At 36.5% G+C, this 17,614-nt stretch overlaps 1 pseudogene; it reads right to left on the bottom strand.

The window, feature by feature from the left end:
- Positions 1-4,065: 4,065 nt before the first annotated feature.
- Positions 4,066-4,891, bottom strand: LOC116080469 (annotated as a pseudogene).
- Between the last annotated feature and the right edge of the window lie 12,723 nt (positions 4,892-17,614).

Below are 17,614 nucleotides of genomic sequence, written 5' to 3'. Positions count from 1 at the left end.
AAACACTTGCAAATAGAATCAGAGAACACATCAAAATAATCATCCATCATGATCAAGTAGGCTTCATTCCAGGGATGCAGAGATGGTTCAATATACAGAATTCCATCAATATAATTCACTATATAAACAAACTCAAAGAAAAAAAACACATGACCATTTCATTAGATACTGAGAAAGCAACTGACAAAATCAAACATGCCTTCATGATAAAAGTCTTAGAAAGATCAGGAATTCAAGGCCCATACCTAAACATAGAAAAAGCAGTCTACAGCAAACCAGTAGCCAAAATCACATTAAATGGAGAGAAACTTGAAGCAATCTCACTAAAATCAGGTTCTAGACAAGGCTATTTACTCTCTCCCTACCTTTTCAATATAGTACTCAAATTCCTAGCCAGAACAACTAAGCAACAAAAGCAGGTCAAAGGGATACAAATTGAAGAGGAAGAAGTCAAAATATCACTATTTTCAGATGATATGATAATATACTTAAAGGACCCAAAAATTCCACCAGAGAACTCCTATATCTAATAAACAACTACAGCAAATTGGCTTGATACACAATTAACTCAAACAAATCATTGGCCTTCCTCTACTCAAAGGATAAACAGGCTGAGAAAGAAGTTAGGAAAACAACACCTTTCACAACAGTCACAAATAATATAAAATACCTTGGTGTGATTCTAACTAAACAAGTAAAAAATCTGTATGACAAGAACTTCAAGTCTCTGAAGAAAGAAATTGAAGAACATCTTCAGAAGATGGAAAGATCTCCCATACTCATGGATTTCTAAGATTAATATAGTAAAAATGGCCGTCTTGCAGAAAGCAATCTACAGATTCAATGCAGTCTCCATCAAAATTCCAAATCAGTTTGTCATAGAGTTTTAAAGAGCAATTTGCAAATTCATTTGGAATAACAAAAACCCAGGATAGCAAAAACTATTCTCAACAATAAAAAAAACCTCAGGTGGAATTACCATCCTTGACCTCAAGCTGTACTACTTAAGAATTGTGATTAAAAAAACTGCATGGTATTGGTACAGTGACAGGCATGTAGAACAATGGAGTAGAATTGAAGACCCAGAAATGAACAAACACACCTATGTTCACTTGATCTTTGAAAAAGGAGCTAAAACCATCCAGTGGAAAAAAGACAGCATTTTCAATGAATTATGCTGGTTCAACTTTAGCATGTAGAAGAATTCAAATCTATGCTTTCTTATGTCCTTGTACAAAGCTCAAGTCCTAGTGGATCAAGGATCTCCATCTAAAACCAGATACACTGAAACTAATAGAAAAGAATATGGGGAAGTGCCACAGCACATGGGAACAGGGTAAAATTCCCTGAACAGAATACCAATGGCTTGTGCTGTAAGATCAAGAATTGACAAATGAGTACTCATAAAATTGCAAAGTTTCTGTAAGGCAAAGGACAGTGTCAATAGGACAAAATGGCAACCCACAGACTGGAAAAAGATCTTTACCAACCCTATGTCTGATAGAGGGCTAATGTCCAATATATATAAAGAACTCAAGAAGTTAGACTCTAGAGAATCAAATAGTCCTATTAAAAATGAAGTGCAGAGCTAAACAAAGAATTCTCAACTGAGGAATACTGAATGGCCCAGAAGCACCTAAAGATATGTTCACCATCCTTAAGTCATCCAGGAAATGCAAATCAACACTGAGATTCCACCTCACACCAGTCAGCATGGCTAAGATAAAAAACTCAGGTGACAACAGATGCTGACAAGGATGTAGAGAAAAAGGATCACTCCTCCACTGCTGGGATTGCAAGCTGGTCTAACCACTCTGGAAATAACTTTGTTGGTTTCTCAGAAAATTGGACATAGTAATACCTGAGGACCCAGCTATACCACTTCTGGGCATATACCCAGAATATGCTTCAACATGTAATAAGGACACATGCTCCTCTATGTTCATAGCAGCCTTATTTATAATATCCAGAAGCTGGAAAGAACCCAGATGTCCTTCAACAGAAGAATGGATACAGAAAATGTGGTACATTTACACAATGGAGTACTGAGTAGTACTATTGAAAACAATGAATTTATGAAGTTCTTAGCCAAATGGATGGAACTACAGAATATCATCCTGAGTGAGGTAACACAATCACAAATGAACACACGTGGCATGCACTCACTGACAAGTGGATATTAGCCCAGAAGTTTGTAATACCCAGGATAAAATTCACAGAACACATGAAGCTCAAAAAAGAAGGAAGACCACAGTTTTGGATACTTCAGCCCTTCTTAGAAGAGGGATAAAAATACCCATGGTAAGAAATACAGAGACAAAGTTTGGGTCAGAAACTGAAGGAAAAGCCATCCAGTGACTGTCCCACCTAGGGATCCATCCCATATACAGTTTCCCAACCTAGACACTTGTGAATGCAAACAAGTGCTTATTGACAGGAGCCTGATATAGCTGACTCCTGAGAGTTTGGGCCAGTGCCTGACTAATACAGAAGTTTATCCTCGCAACCATCCATTGGACTGAGCATAAAGTCCCCAATGGAGGATCTAGAGAAAGAAGCCTAGGAGCTGAAGGGGTTTTTAGCCCCATAGGAGGAACAACAATATGAACCAGCCAGTACCCCCAGAACTCCCAGGGTCTACACCATCAACCAAAGAGTACACATGGACGGATCCATGGGTCTAGCTGCATATGTAGCCTTGTGTGACATCAATGAGAGAAGAGGCCCTTGGTCTTGTGAAAGCTTGATGCTCCAGTGTAGGGAATTCCAGGACAGGGAAGTGAGGAGTAGGTGCGTTAGTTAGCAGGGAGAGGGGGGATGTAAAAGCTGGGTTTTCAGAGGGGATAAACTTTGCAATGTAAATAAAGAAAACATCTAATAGGAAAAGACTAAAAAAGGTGTCTATGTGTGTGTTTAAATGTGTGTGTGTGTGTGTGTGTGTGTGTGTGTGTGTGTGTGTGTGTGTGTGTGTGTGTGTGTGTACGTATGCATGGTTGGGCTTTTGGGAATGCATGAAGGCCAGAGTTGACTTAAGTTTCTTTTTCTATTGCTCTCTCCTCAGGTTTTTGATGCATGATTATCTTTCACTACAACTAGAACTCAGTGTTTGTCTAGACCAGCTGGTCCTTGAGTCTTTGGGACACCCTTGTATCTGACCTCTCTGGCTTGAGATAACTGAAGTGCTCTGTGTTTACATGAATGTTGGGACTTGGAATGAGATTTTTAGAATACAACTGCTACCATATTTCTAGCTCCTAGTTGTTATAATTTTTTTGTGTTTACATCGGTTCTATTGTAATAAATCAACTTGTATATTTCAACATTGAAAATGAGCATCTTTTTCCTTACAGTAAAAACCAAAAAAAAAAATTAAATAAAAAAATTAAAAATAAAGTTACTACAGAGAATGTCAACTCCAAATAGAACCCTACAGGTTCTGCTGATTCTCTCATTGAGTGCCAAGGCTCTAGGCATCTGTAGGAGAGAATTTTAATTTAAAAGTGTCACCTTAAACTATAAAGATGCCTGCTAAACATTAAACCCACCCTTGCTGACTGTCTGAACTCCCTTTTTCCTTTTTATTAAACAAGAGAAAGTAGACCGATACATGTTGCTAAATGTCTGTATTCACATAGAGACACACAGTGTAATCTATGAGCTCAATATACAGAGAAAGGAAAAAAGCTAGAACTCTATGCACTACTTACTACACAGGGGCCTAGCACCCTCCAGCCAGAGCCAAGGAAACTGGATAGCTTTTCTTTCTTCCCACAGAGCACAGTGGCTGCTGTTGAATCCCCAGTGTTTGAGACAAGAAAGGACAAAAATGAAGTTAGAACAGAAATGTGGAGATTCTTCTGTTGTGCTTTGCTCAAGGTATTTTCCCCCAAATTCATTGAGAACCATGATATTGAGAGGGCTTAGGGCAAGCACAAGAGAGACGGTGAGGAAATGACTGCAACTTGCTCCCAGTGACTGGAAAAATAAAAAAATAAAATGAGAATAATTGAGAAGTTTGTAATCTATCAGTTTTCTCTGCTAGTCATCATCCTCTCTTTCCACCCCTTAATCATCTTCATCTTCTTTACCTTCACCCTCATCCCTTTCTTCATCAACTTCTTCCAACCCTTCCTCTTCATTGTCATCACCACCACCACCATCACTACTACCAACACCACCATCACCACTACCAACACCACCATCATCATCTTTTTCTCTCCTTCACCATTCATATCAGGAATAAAATAGAACTGCAAGAGATATGGCCAAATATATCTCTTAACTTGTCAACACCTGCATCAGTAGCTGTAATGAACGCTCATTAACGTAAGTAAAAAAGCTCTCTGGCTCTTTTTGCTGGCCTTATTCTGTGTTTGACTTGACTATTTTGTCAAATCCTTTCCAGATTTCCACTTGATTTCAGTGGTCACTACTCTCATTCAGATAAAATTCTTTGGAGAGTACTTTATTTTCAAAGTAAGGATTTTCATTAAAAAAAAATTCTGTAACCTGATTTAATATTTTCACATTCTGTCACTTCAACTCTGGTCAAATAATGCAGAGCCTCCTTGTCTTCCTCCCCACACAGTGCAGACACTTGTGAAGGCTTGACAAATGTTGTTACCCAAATATTTGAGATTTGGGATCAATTCTGACCTCTTTGAAAAGAATGGTTGGCAGACATTGTTATGTTTTTGTTCTACTTTCAAATTTCCCTCAGTGGATTGTTCAAAAAGTTTGCTACTTCATTTTGTACTTCATTAATATCTTCGATTGCCTCTTACCATTCATTTTCTTCCTTTGGCAGGCCAGGAGAGGCTGAATTGTCCTCGAGCTTCAGGGTAGCAGCTGGTCTGGGTTCTTGGACTGAGGTAAGATTACAGATTATCATTTTAGGGCAACGGTACAAGGTGGGTGGCCAGAAGGCAGAGGCCAGAACACCATGTTCACAGCAGGAAGAAACTTGCAGGAATTCCTTTTGTTATATATTATTGTTCTCTTGCAATTAGTAAATCAATGTATAAAACACAAAAAGCAGGCTCTAATACCTGCCTAAATCTCCATGTAATGCCAATCACTTAATTTGACTGCACTTATTACTATTTTAAGCCACCTACAAAGATAAGAGCAAAGAGCTGTGGCTTTTCCTTGAACATTTTTGTCTAGACATAATATACAAGAAGTCAGGCCTGGAGATAGTATCTGCAAGATTCTTTCTACAGTTTCTTTTTCCCCTTGGAGATTCTAGGAGCAGCTATTTTGAAAAGATAATATCAACTCACAAAAGAAGAAAATTAATGAATGTATTAGTTAATTAAGCTTCTAGACTGATGGGAAATATACGCATTGCCAAATCTCCTTAGAACTTTATAGCTTTTTCTACCTTGTCCTTTAAGCTCCTGAGAATACAACAACATTTGGAAATGTGTATTTAATAACCAATTGTATTAGTGCTGGGGTATAATTACTGTTCCTCCTCTGGTGCCTAAATAACTTTTTTCCTAACCTTCAATATAGCAAAATTCTTTAATATTTTAAGAAGATATACAAAATGTAGCATTAGAAAATCTACATTTGTAATGTATATGGACATTTTAGTATAGATCAATTCAAAAGAGTTTTCTGGAAAACATTTCAAACATTTATCATGAGTAAACCGCACTCAGATTTCCCTTCTAAATATTTGATGCACTTTGCTATAAACTATTTTCGTAAAATGTCGAGTCCCTTTAGTGATGTTGAATTAAAATAAAATCTTGCTAGTACTGTTTTCTGCTGTCCTTAGTGATCCTAACATTGTGATGGTGTGTCTTCACTCTTCAAGGAACCACACTCAAAATTTGCCACACGTTCCTGAAAATGACTTAGTTGGACTAATGGATTCTGAATGTTAATATTTTATACAATTTGTTTTTTTAATGATTTAAGAAATCAAAAATGTGCACAGAAATTGCACATTATTATGATGCTTGATTAAATACTTCAGTTTTTAAATTCAGTTTATTGCAACTTACAGGAACTTTCCCATTACACTCTGTATTATAGATAACATGAACACAGAGCTTTGACTTCTGCATACTGCTATGTAACCAGTGGATTTGATAGCTCTCCAGTTTATTTTTGCATTTGTGAAATACACTAGGCATTGCATTCTTCTCTTACAAATGCTGGCTAATCTCTTCAGATAGACTTGCTGAGTCTCTACAGACACATTCTATTTCTTCTTTGAACCTTCGCCAGAAAAGAGAAAGTAAATGATATCTATTTTGTTGTCTCAAGAGGATTGTGAGAGCTAATGAGTATAACTTACAGAGGAAGATTTATTGTTTATATCTGTTGGAGAATGAAACACTCACATAAATACAACAAATATTTTATAATATCTATCATCAGAATGATATAAACACGGTGTTTTCTACTAACATATTTCTTACCTGATTCATAGCAAAGTTACCAAACACAATTAGGACTTAAAATATTTCTCTAACAGTAAAGCACAACAGCTCTCAACACTACAGCTTCATTTTGAGTCTATCCAGTTAGTTGCAAAAAGTATTAAGTCTTCATTATAATGTGGGGATGAGTTTTCATAATCTTATTTGAGGCTCAAATGCAAAGTACTCTGTGTTCCACCTTTGATTTTGGCTACAATTATTTTAAAAGCAAGTTGAACCTAATATTTTAGTTGTTCATTACATGCCTTAGATAAGCAAGAGTATATCCATTTGATGAGTTTGACATTCCTTTTTCTCTAGATGACAAATCATCCACCATCTTACCTCTTGCTTATGAAGTTTAAACTCATGAAACAGCTGTCTGGACCTATTGTCCTCTTTCCTTTTCCTCACACTCTCAGCCCAAAGGCTTGTTTTTGCCCTCTCTGTTATTGATTGTTTTCTGGGAGGCCAACCATAGGGATAGGATAAATCCAGACTTTTCTTTTATTTTACTTTTCATTTGTTTCACTCTCCTTACCCCTCTTATACCTTAGATGCATTTAAAGTATTGTTTCCGGCTTCCTTCTTAACTCATGTTATCTATATCCCATTATACTTCAAGTGTTTTCAATTTACTCTCAGTGTGCCTCTCTACCCTGCCTAGTGTTTGTTTAATACCAGCCTTTTGAGTTACTCCTTCAGAGAAGAATCATGTTTCTATCTTGAATAAGACACCTTCAGCTACCTCTCTTTATAGTAAAGATGCTTTGTCTTAAATATAATATGTTCTTGTCACATTTGAACTTCATTATATCCTCCTGCTTACCAAATCTAGTAAGTATAAGTTGAAAGGAAAGCAACCAGTAAATGATCACTGGCTGGTCTGAGCACAGTGGTATGTTTACAATTAATTGATCACACACACACACACACACAGACACACACACGCGCACACACACACATTTTTAGAGTAAAACAATATTTTTTAAGCTCTTTAGTCTTTACTGTGTCTATTCCTGTGAGTTGCTTTTTTCAACATTTCAAACACTTTGCCCATGTCATAATATACCAGAAGGTATATTTTAACCTCCTCTATAGATAGTACATTTGTGTGTGTGTGTGTGTGTGTGTGTGTGTGTGTGTGTGTGTGTGTGTAACTAAGTGAGATCCTGGCTCAGGTTCAAAGAAACTGGCCACCATGTCTTCTGAATCAGTTGCTGATTGAATAATGGCAAACATACACGTGTCTAAGGCAAGACACCTTCACCCATGCCACTCTTTCTCTGCTGTCCTCCAGTGTTCAGGGGTTATATTCACTTACTTGGAGTATATTAAAAGAATATAGTCTAGTTGTTGCCACTGACTGGACTGCCTGATCAATATGATAGAATGAGCAAATATGGCCTTTCATTAAATGACAACTTTAGGCTGTGAGATTTGGTCACCGTTACTCTTCCTTTCACATCATTAGAGGAAAGATTCATAGAAGCCACAGCCTCTATTGTCACCCTTTGATATCATGAAATGAAGGCTTCTCTGTGCTTGATAACTGATAAGTAATATCTAAATCATACCTGTGAACAAAATACCATTTAATAAGTTTGCAATTTCATATCCTCCATAAGTGGAGGAATAGATATCTTCAGGGATCAAAACGACTGATTTGGGATGCAAATTTATGAAGTCAGTACTCTTATAGGGCTGAGGAGAATGGCTTCTAAGTCTGTTACGCTGCTGTTTTATTTTTTAAATTTTTAGCTAGTAGGAGAAAGATCTTTATTGTAGGATCTGTTTTGGGTTTGTTGTATAGACCTTGTCTGTGAAAAAGATCCTAGTGGAGTATTGTAGGTTTAGATTGTTCAAAACTCACTTTAATAAGTGTTCTCAAACACTTTGGCCCTCCTGCTAGCCCACTGACCAAAGGTAGGGGAGAAAAGATGGAAGATAGGACAAAGAGATGTAGACCTGTTCAGAAACAGTTCTTTGGGGGAGATTCCAGTCTCCATTGTCAGGATACCAGTAGTCTAGTTCAGAAGTGTCATCAAAAATGAACCAGTTCCAGTGGCACAATCCAGCAAAAGCAATCAGGTCTCAACCTAATCAACACAAGTCTACAGGAATGATCAGAACCAGTCTGAATGTCCAGAGAACTTCTCTGCCATGCCTCTCTCAACAAAGTGAAGATGCAAGACCAATGAAGCATTTGTCTAGCAGTGTTAGTGCCCCATCACTCTGTCAAGACCTATTTATAAATCTCTCCAAGCATCATGTGTCTTATCAGAGGTCTGCTTCAGCAAAACAACACATGAGTCTGATTCAAGAAAGCATCATATGACACAACCAGAAATTTCCACTTTAGAGTACTCCTAGTTTACTCTATTAGAGTGAGGCTTCTATTGTCTTAAATTTATACCTTTGTTAATATTATATATCCTGATTGCTTCAACTTTATGGTCAACTAGTTATAGGGTACATTGATAATCTTCCTGACTCTTATTTCTTTTTGGTTCATCAAGATGATTTGAATTATATGAACAATTTGTTGAATTCTAACAAAATATCAATTGTGAATATAGTTTAGCTTGTACCAACTCCATATACAAATTTATAGAAATTGGTTGTCTTATTAATATTGAGTGTTTTTACCCATGGACATGGTGTATGTCCTCATATATTTCTACATTTAACTTTACTTTGTATCAATTCATAGTTTATGTTGTTTGGTTTTTGCAAATTTTATGTTAAGATTCAATTAAAAACTATATCAATTTCTGACTGTGCATTTCTTTCCTTTTTTTTTTTGTAGCTGTCTTCAGAGACACCAGAAGAGGGTGTTAGATCTCATTACAGGTGGTTGTGAGCCACCATGTGGTTGCTGGGATTTGAACTCAGTACCTTCGATAGGGCAGTCAGTGCTCTTACCTGCAGAGCCATCTCTCCAGCTCCAATGAAGTTCCTTTTTTTTTTTTTTTTGTCCTCAGACGCACCAGAAGATGGTGGTTGTAAGTCACCATGTGGTTGCTGGGATCCGAACTCAGGACCTTCGGAAGAGCAGTCAGTGCTCTTACCCACTGAGCCATCTCGCCAGCCCCTGACTGTGTATTTCAAGCCCACATATTAATTTGTGCATTTTGTATATTCTTGAATTATCCTAAAATCAGCAATCTTAAAAACCTCTTAAAATACTTTCTTAAATATATATTTTAGTGGTTCATTTAGAATATTGCATTATTGGAACGATTTTACTTATCTTCTCATGATGTGCATCCTTTATTTCACTTTATAAATCTAACTTTACAAACTTTGATCTTCATGCTGCAATGTGCAGGAGAAAGGAAGGCTGAATGCCTGACTTTTTTCTTATGTTGGATCATTTCCACATTCAGTCTGAAAATAGATGTATATTTTTGTAGAGGTCTTATCAGTGTGGTGAAATTTCCTTCTGCTCCAAGCCTGAATTTTTTAAGAGAATGGATGTTGTTTTGATTACAGCAGCCTAACCATATTACATAAGGAAGGGGAGTTTAATTCATGAGGAAATCTTCTATAGACTGTCAATAAAAAGATACACAAAGCTTGATACCTCCAGGAATAAACTGATGATAATAAATAAATAATAAATCTTTCCTTTCACTTATTCCAAATAAACTTATGGGTAGTTTTCTGGAGGAGATATACCCATAGAAGCCATGTTAAACATTATTAATCTATCTTAATCTTTTGATTTACCAATATGTTTACGACATATCCACTTTAATTAGTATTGGAGATAGGAGTTAAACAATAAATCAAAGTTTCCCAAGTAATATAGTCGCAAATGGTCAGCCCTAAAGATATGTCCATAGGAGCACCACTAACCAAATGTACTAGATATATATTTTAAAGAAGAAAAGGTCATAAATTCCAGATAAAGTCATGGGGCAAAGGAAGAGTTGAAAGGAGGAAAGGAAACAGTATTAACCAGTACTGATGTATGGAATTTTCAAAAATTAAAAAAAAAAAAAAACCTAAATGAAATGTTTTATAAATAACAGAAACTTTGTTATATTTTGAAGATAAATGAGGAAGAATGTGGGTGTTTGAGTGTGAGTGGGATGGCTCAAAACAGTCTACACTAGACAACAAACTACCATGGGAGATGGTTTTTGAAAGTAAGTATGTCACTCATCACAGAAAATGACTTTAACTCTATTTCATATGAAATATGCAATTAAGCTATGGATATGCTTTAATTCACTAGAAGAAAATAATAAGACAGAATATTTGGTAACTATTTTTAGACAGTGCTAACTTCTTCCTGATTGATGGGAAAATTCATAGACTATTGGGTTGTGACCACTATGTGTCTTGGAAACTTGGAAAGGTGGTGGTGATATTAGATGTGGATCTTGGATATATTCTGAACAGATGAGCACAGTAATCACATGCAAACAGTGTAGGGAAGACACCACGGGAGAATACAGACAAAGCAAAATATGTGAATTTAAGAATACAATCTTTAGCAAACTAGTTTTTTTCACTAAATCAAAGATGCAAACAAACCAAAGTTTGAGATATAAATGGGCGCATCAGAGTTTTATTTTTTTTGCCAGCTTATTCCTGTCCATGAGGATAAAAGTCTTCATTATGTATAGCATAGTAACTGTAACCTAATGATACCAAGAGAAGGATCAGATCTTGAGTTAAAATGCCTGAATCCACTTACTACTGTCATTTGGAGAACCAACCAAGTTAATGCTGTTCGAACATCAATGTATTAATCTTGCTATCCTGCACACAAACATATTCACTAAACACATCTCAGTTTACATTTCCCTCTTACAAATTTTATTTTGCTTTCTGTTTTCAAACAAAAAAGTCTAAAATGTCCTCTCACCATCCTCACTTCAGCCCCTCACCAAGGTTTTCTCTTACACATTCAGACATGATTATTTTTAGAATGTGAAATAAAATGCATTTTGTGTTTTAAATTGATGTGGTTTTCACAAAATATGAATGCACAGTCAATGAGAAGAAGATTATGTGAAGTTGCTGGTGGATTTCCCAGATCTGCAGAAGTATGGCTACATGGCAGATGACATTTAAAAGTGATTAAATTCTCTGATGTCCTCATTCACATAATAAATGGTATTATTATATCAGTGAGTGTTCTATGGCAAGGATATTCTTTGTGTTAACTAACTTTGAAGGAGTGGGGACACTGTGAGTTATTATTCAGATACAAGATACACAATTTTCCCAGTTCCTTGGATTATAAAACTGACTACAGCATGAGTAAATCTTAAGTTTTCTTCTTTCCTGCTATCATGACAAAACAACTTATCTGGATTCAGTGTAATATGTAGTATTTTCCCCAAGGAGTTAAGAATGTCTGCCATGTACAGTCTCTAATTTACAATATATGCATTATTCTTATTTATATTATCAAAAATATACAAATCTTTTATTTATTTATTATTACAAGTATAGAATTTACATGTAATTGTCATTTTTTTGGAGATCTTGGAGCATGAGATTTTCTGAACTACAAGTTTGAAAGGACAAATTCTTACTTTATGTTTGACAATGATAAAACAAAGATGGAACTAATGAAGCTTGGTGTTATGATTCTACAGTGCTTAAAACCTAAGAAGTGAGTTTGCAATGTTTAGATGTGGAAAGAAATCAATCTCTAATGTTGTCCATAGAATAAACAGTACATTCATATACAGATGTGGGTACCACAGCAAGTGTAGAATGGTTTAGAGCACAGGAAGAGTTAAACTGTTTTCAGAGCCCCAAGTCATTTGGTGTTCTAGATGGAAGTTTTCTTTGGCATTTCCCTCTGCTTTTTATGTCTTATTAGTAGCTGCCCTTTGATGATTTTGTCAATACTATTAATCATTATCATCAGACTGTACTTATGTGGAGTAGACCTCTGACTTAAGAAAATGTCAAAAATAGAACATAAATTGGCAGCATTATATAAGAAAACACAGACTTATTTGGTGTGTATGTATGTGTGATATATCCAAAACAATTAGTTACCAAAAGTGGCAAAAGTAGACTGAGTGTAAACAAAAACCACAGAAATACCCATGGAACAATAAAGAACATTCACTATTCTGCCTCCTGAGAACTAGAGTTCAGTTTCCCACATCTGATTTCATATTTTGCCACTGCAGGCAACTGAACCAAACACACATGCACACATGCAGGAACACATGCTCATACACATACATGCACATACACACACACACACACACACACAGACACACATACATACACACACACGGGAGATGAAAGAGAGAGAGAGGAGGGGAGAGAGACAGAGAAAGAAAGAAAGAGGGAGAAAGAAAGAAGGAAAGAAAGATTTAAAACTCTTAGAAAATAAGGAAGAAAGACTATTCAAGATTCTATGGGCTAGGAAAAGTTTCAATTACTTTTTTCATATTTATGTTCAACACCAAGGAAGTTTTATTTTGCCTCACAGTGTGATCCATTTTAGCAGGAAGTCTTATCAGGAGGAGTTTGACACAGTAGTCACATTGCATCTCCATTAACATGAAGTGTGACCAAACAGTCAAACCTGAGACCCTCCCCTAGAGCTTTGCTCCAGTGAGGTCCTACTTCAAGGCTCATGCAAGCCAGGGGCCAAGTATATTAACACATGAGCCTACAGGGAATTTCATCTTCAAAGTATAAAATAATGAATATGTGAGAGTAAAATTTGAGGAAAATAGAATTGTATACAAGTTCTGGTTTTATAGAAATAAAGTAAAACAAAACAAAAATATCATTCAGGACAATGAATTTTAAATGTTAACATTATATATTTTCAAACAATTAGGGCAAAGATGTCATGGAGACTACACACTACTCCAGTGCAGCTTAAAAATGTCTAAGTAAATGTCTGTGTGAGAAATCTTTAAAAATCCTTTTCAGTTTTGATAGAAATGTATGTTATTCTGAACTTCATTTTTCTCAAATCTCAGAAATGTGACAATCTGTCAGAACACCCACCTTAACAGTAAATAAAAGAAGCTGGATTTGGTGACACACACCTTTTAACCCTAGCACTTGGGAGGCAAGAGCAAGGTGGATCTGCATGAGACTGAGGGTGCCCTGCTCTGTACACACAGTGAGGGCTATGTCAGCCAGGGCTACGTACATAATTGGGACAAAGGAAAGAGTGATGAAGTTTGAGGACATCCTTGGGACATTTCCATATCATGCAAGCAATTCTGGAAAATCAGAGCATTGATGCCCCATGTATAAGGTTTCATCATGAGAGCTCATTATTATGTCAGTATTATGTCATTATTATTATTATTCAAGTATGGACAGCTAATGTAATACTCATTATGTCAATATTGGTAATATAAGTTAAATACCACTGGGGAAATCACTATAACAAATTAATATAGTTGATATATTACTATGTGTGTCAATAGCTGCATATTAATTTATAGTTAAAATACTAATTTTAAATAAAATCCTGAAGATTGGTTTTACTTTTAATTGTTATTTTGTCAAAATTTTGGACTCTGATTTATCTGGGATTTTTAAACATTTTCAGCTTAGCTTTTCTTTATTTCATTCTCTTTCTGTCATTGAAAATTGAGAGGCATCATTTATTTATGGAGGGGTTGGGGCTAGGCTGAAACTTGAGGTTGAACACTGCTCCATGGAGCTTATCTTAGAGTTTTGACATTATCAGGTCCCAAACCAGTGACAAAATAGTTATCATTCAAGACGTTCAGTTTTAGAAATAACTACCTGTAGCAAATATGGATATTTGTCAAAACAAATTGCTTATTAATAGTTTAATAAGCTTATTTAATTATGTATACAACTTAGGAAAATATTCCTAGAGGTGGCTTTTGTCATGGAACCACAGCATATTATGATATATACTTTTTAATTTTTATGGTAAATTTAGTTATTTTCTGATTTATTAAAACTTTGTGAATGTTCAAGAAAGAAAATGCTTTAATATCAAAGACACGTCATTATGTCATCTGACCTGTTTGCTGTTCAGTACTTGCAAATTATCAGAGTTTGCATTGGTTCCCAACATCTACATGAATCAGCTTGATGCGGTGCATAGTGAACTTTTGAATAACTATTTAAAGAATTCCCCAAACTTCTATGAATGGACTAAATAAAAGTAAAGAGACTTTTCCATAAGATTTATGAAATATTTGCCTTGCCTTTGGAGGGGAGTTTCAGTTAATTAAGATTAATTGACTACAAGGTGCTCATTTGAACCATAACCCATCTTTCTCAAGGGCAGAGGAAGAACCACAGTGAGGGAAAAGAGGCAAAGAACCACCAGGTAGGTCTCCCCTCTCACAGATGGTCTTCCTCCTATGTGCACGTGCTACTTGATGACCATAGATGCCCTACAATTATTCTGAATCTCCACCACAGGGACTAAGATGTCAGAATGTATAAGAGATACAGCATTACTGGCAGATGTCTGGATCACATTTTGTTAGGTACAAACACTGTCTTTACTCCAACAATGTGGATTGAACTTCTAGGCATGTGGAATGAACAAACACCCCTTGTGAGAGGGTTTGTGAACATGAGGTGTTTATAAGCATGTGTGTACATTCAGGTGTGAATGTGGACACATGTGTAATGGTCAGAAGACAACCATAGGTCAGCTCTGGGAACTGTGCTGTCTTCGCTTCCTCTTTTCTGTTGCAGGTGCCTGCTGTACGCAGATGTTTTTTTGCATGGGTTCCAGAAATTTGGTCTCAGGTCCTCACAGCTGTAGAAACACCTTTGCCATTTAGCTATCTCCCTGTCTCCAAACAAACCTTAAAAACTTAAATTTTCTCGCATTTCAAATAAAAATCAAGCAGCATCTTTCATGATAATAATGACTGTGGTTAAAATACAACTTGATTGCTGTGCACCTTATAGGCTCCTTAAAAAAGTGTCCACACACTAGTTGCTGTGTTTTCATTCCAGAAGATTATATCTTTCGGTTCAAACCCTCTTAGTGCACATGCCAAACAAGAGGAAAAATTCCCTCTTCTCTTCCAGAGACTATGGTAACTCCTCACACCTGCTGAGCCACAGAACTAGAAGATTCCATTTGACTTGCTTATTGATGATAATTTGAGAGTTAAAAAAAAAATCCAGCTATACACCACAGACTACTGCTTAGTTCTTAACTGTAATTGCACATAATTTCTCTGGGGAGAAAGGATGCCAAACATCAAAAGATCCAACTGAGTTCATTTTTAAATCTCTGTACTTTCTTCTCAGAAGGCACCAACATTATTTTCCCCAGCATTTTTTTCTGCTGTTCACATTGATTTTTTTGTTTAAATTCTAAGCCTTTTGGGTCACTTTGAAAAGTGCTCACCAGCAGAGACTTTTTTAAATCCCAAAAGAAATTCATCCCACAGAGACAACAAAATGCTGCTCTTCCCAAAGCCAATTTCTTTAAACAAACTACAACAAAGCAATCTTTGTGATTTTTTTCTGACTTTGAGACTGATGGACTCTGTCTCCCGACACCAAGCTGCTTCTCCTGTTTGGGTTTGTCCTCTTTTCACTACATTGAGCATGTCACTGCATTGACTAGCATGAAAGAGATACAAGCCTTAATTTTACAAAGAGAATCTACAAGGCAGAGAAACTAGAGGTAAGCTGCCTGGCCCATCATTCTAGACTGGGAACCATTAATTGAATAGACATAGGCAGGTTACTTGGCAACTACAACACCTAGAAAATGGTGGGTATGGAAGCCATGGAAAAGGGCGAAGGATGTTTTTTTATGGTCTTAGACTCACAAAGAGATGATGAGCATACCTTACTGCTCCTGATTAGCTTTTTCTAACTGCCTTTTTCCTTCCTCCTTGACTCTCAGCATAGTAGAGGGAGGGATTTTTCAGTGACTGACAGAGAATATGCAGGGCTGCCAGTATATCCAACCCACTGTCTTCCCTCTCTCTTATGCTTTCTATTCTTGTGTGTTCATCTTCAGCTCAAACCTCCACTGAGCCAAATGATGCTTGCAGGGGATAGTTTAATGAGATACATTTAAATTAAGCATAGCATATAGTTTAGGGAGATGGCAGAAACAACTCTGAATCAGCAATGCTTCCCTGAATTTGAGGGACAATTCCAAATACTTTTGGAGAATATCAAATACTTTAATATAAAAATAGTTGCGTGTTGCAGGAAATACTAACAAACAAACAAACAAACAAACAAACCAAAAAAACAGAACTGTCTCATTCCAGCAGTTGTGCCTCTACTCTCTGCCCCAGCAGCCTCACCAGCCATGCACCGGTGGGCAATGGCCAACCTGTTTTTATCTCATGGAGACTCTGACTCAGAAGTCCACAATCTCTCCACCCAGCTTACTAGGTTCCCACTGGTGGGTTGATACCATGTCAACCAAATGCTTCAAATCCCCCACAGCCTTTGAGGTGCACCTCTGGCAAACCCACACTTTGCTGCCATATCTTTCACTCTTGAACCCAGACGAGCCACCTTGTGAAGGAAAACGCAACACAAACTTAGTTCAGAACAATGGTAACTCAATCTCTGGGCCCAACAACTAAAACCTAATCTTGTAAGCCTTATAAAAATCTAATTCCTCCAGTGATGAATCCTTGAGGATCTGCCATGATACCGGGAAACTCTAGCAGCTACATCTTACCCCTCTGCTGTCCTTGTTCCAAAAAGACCTAACTCCTTCTTCCTCTCTTCCTCCATCCAACCTGGAAGTCCCGCCTACTCGCCCAGTGATGGTCTCCTTTATTCCTTAAGGGATTGGTTCCCAAGAAGCCACCTGAACGTGTGACTCATTCCTCATTGGTGGGAGAGCAGAATTAACAGAAGATCCAAGCAGCACAGAGCCATTCACAACAGTTACATCCTATAATGAGATGTTATAAAATGCTAGCAAAATTAAGGAAAATGTCTCATATACAGGCTTTGCAAGACTCAGTAGCACAACTACTGGAAATTAAGACTGTCATTCAGAAAAAAATCTTTTTGTAAACTTTATTATTTATTTTGACTTATTAAATTAACTTTATTTTACCTTATTTATCCATTGAGAATTTCATACAGTATATTTATATTATATATATTTTTGCCTCTTATTTCCTTCCTCATTCTTCTTGCTTCCCTCCATACCTAGCTTCATATTCTTTCTTTTTTTTTTA

This window comes from Mastomys coucha, unplaced genomic scaffold, assembly GCF_008632895.1.
Source record: "Mastomys coucha isolate ucsf_1 unplaced genomic scaffold, UCSF_Mcou_1 pScaffold6, whole genome shotgun sequence".
In the NCBI taxonomy this organism is placed as follows: domain Eukaryota; kingdom Metazoa; phylum Chordata; class Mammalia; order Rodentia; family Muridae; genus Mastomys; species Mastomys coucha.
Note: the sequence above shows the minus strand (reverse complement) of the source record. Positions and strands in the feature narration are given on the sequence as shown.